The following is a 2,500-nucleotide window of genomic DNA, read 5'->3' as shown; positions in this document are numbered from 1 at the left end:
TTCAGTTACCCGGGGCTCTGGTCCCCTGTCCCGGGTAGAATTAAAACACTTTACCGATTCCTGGTTCTCACTCGGTGAGCTCCAGGCCTGGTTCTCAGAGAGGCTGCGGTCCCGGTTCTCTGTTACCCGGGGCTCTGGTCCCCTGTCCCGGGTAGAATTAAAAACACTTTACCAATTCCTGGTTCTCAGAGAGGCTGCTGTCCCGGTTCAGTTACCCGGGGCTCTGGTCCCCTGTCCCGGGTAGAATTAAAAACACTTTACCGATTCCTGGTTCTCACTCGGTGAGCTCCAGGCCTGGTTCTCAGAGAGGCTGCCCTCCCAGTTCAGTTACCCGGGGCTCTGGTCCCCTGTCCCGGGTAGAATTAAAAACACTTTACCGATTCCTGGTTCTCAGAGAGGCTGCTGTCCCGGTTCTGTTACCCGGGGCTCTGGTCCCCTGTCCCGGGTAGAATTAAAAACACTTTACCGATTCCTGGTTCTCACTCGGTGAGCTCCAGGCCTGGTTCTCAGAGAGGCTGCCGTCCCAGTTCTGTTACCCGGCTCTGGTCCCCTGTCCCGGGTAGAATTAAAAACACTTTACCAATTCCTGGTTCTCAGAGAGGCTGCTGTCCCAGTTGAGTTACCCGGGGCTCTGGTCCCCTGTCCCGGGTAGAATTAAAAACACTTTACCGATTCCTGGTTCTCACTGGGTGAGCTCCAGGCCTGGTTCTCAGACAGGCTGCTCTCCCAGTTCAGTTACCCGGGGCTCTGGTCCCCTGTCCCGGGTAGAATTAAAAACACTTTACCGATTCCTGGTTCTCACTGGGTGAGCTCCAGGCCTGGCTCTCAGAGAGGCTGCTCTCCCAGTTCAGTTACCCGGGGCTCTGGTCCCCTGTCCCGGGTATTAAAAACACTTTACCGATTCCTGGTTCTCACTGGGTGAGCTCCAGGCCTGGTTCTCAGACAGGCTGCTCTCCCAGTTCAGTTACCCGGGGCTCTGGTCCCCTGTCCCGGGTAGAATTAAAAACTTTACCGATTCCTGGTTCTCACTCGGTGAGCTCCAGGCCTGGTTCTCAGAGAGGCTGCTCTCCCAGTCCAGTTACCCGGGGCTCTGGTCCCCTGTCCCGGGTAGAATTAAAAACACTTTACCGATTCCTGGTTCTCACTCGGTGAGCTCCAGGCCTGGTTCTCAGAGAGGCTGCGGTCCCGGTTCTCTGTTACCCGGGGCTCTGGTCCCCTGTCCCGGGTAGAATTAAAAACACTTTACCAATTCCTGGTTCTCAGAGAGGCTGCTGTCCCAGTTCAGTTACCCGGGGCTCTGGTCCCCTTTCCCGGGTAGAATTAAAAACACTTTAACGATTCCTGGTTCTCAGAGAGGCTGCAGTCCCGGTTCTCTGTTACCCGGGGATGTGGAGCCACGGCTGGGGTGAGTAGCTCCGCAGCAGGCCCTGGTTCTCAGAGAGGCTGCTGTCCCGGTTCTCTGTTACCCGGGATTGTGGAGCCTCTGCCGGGTTGAGTGGCTCCGGAGCGTGGCCCCCGGTTCTCATAGAGGCTGCAGTCTCGCTTCTCTCCCCCGTGCTTGAGCGATGGATTCCGCCTGTGAGTTTTCGCTCCGGTCGGTCAACTTCAACTTGCGAAAAAGCGTGTAAAAACGAATGCCACCCGGGCAAGCCATACATGCTTTTAAAGGTCTCGCTGAGGAGAACAATTCGGCGCGGGTCTCTGATTTTTATACCGTTTCCCCGATTTTTAAGCCGCGAAAGAGTGCCGTTTTTTCCGCCCGGTCAACTTCAACTTCCGGTAGAGCGGGTGAAAACGCGTTCTGCCCGGGGAAGCCATATATCCCCGTGAATGCCTAAGCCAGGAGAACAATTCGGCGTGGGTCTCCCATTTTTAAACGGTTTCCCCGGAGCGGGGAAGCGGCGGAAGTCGCGCCGGAAAAACGTTCGAAAATCGGTCAAAAGGCCGAAATCCGGGAAAAACGCACCACGGGCCGATAGCCCGTGTTCCGGAGGACAGCCCTGTGCGGTCGAATGATTTTTAGCACGTTCACAGGAGCCGGGATAAATGAAAAATGGGTTTCCGGGCATACAAAGCATTGCCCTCCCTTGACACCCGCTTAAGCCCCGCCCAATCGGAAAATAGCACTTCCAGCTCACAGAAAGACAAAACCCCGCCGGCAGGATTTCAGGAGAGAGTTTTTGAAGAGCACTGGGACACAAAAAGAAGCGGATTTTCGGCCGTGGACCCCTCCAGGGGCCTTCGCAGGCCTCACGTATGCGAGCGTACCAGTGATTTTCGGGGTTTTCGGCCGTTTTTCAGCGTTTTTCCCCGCTTCTGGTTCTACGGCTCCCTGAGCTCTCTGCCTCCACGGATCTCCCTGCCGCTCGGCTGGCGGGCTCCGGCCGCTCTGGTGAGTCCGTCCTGGGCTGTAATTAGTCCGTGGACGGCTCCCCGGTTTGCTGGAGCTCCGTCAAAGTTTCCCCGGGGTCTGGCTTCAGCCAAGCCGACCGCAGTGCAC

The sequence above is a fragment of the Poeciliopsis prolifica genome, unplaced genomic scaffold (assembly GCF_027474105.1).
Source record: "Poeciliopsis prolifica strain line A6 unplaced genomic scaffold, Auburn_PproV2 SCAFFOLD034, whole genome shotgun sequence".
Classification (NCBI taxonomy): domain Eukaryota; kingdom Metazoa; phylum Chordata; class Actinopteri; order Cyprinodontiformes; family Poeciliidae; genus Poeciliopsis; species Poeciliopsis prolifica.
Note: the sequence above shows the minus strand (reverse complement) of the source record.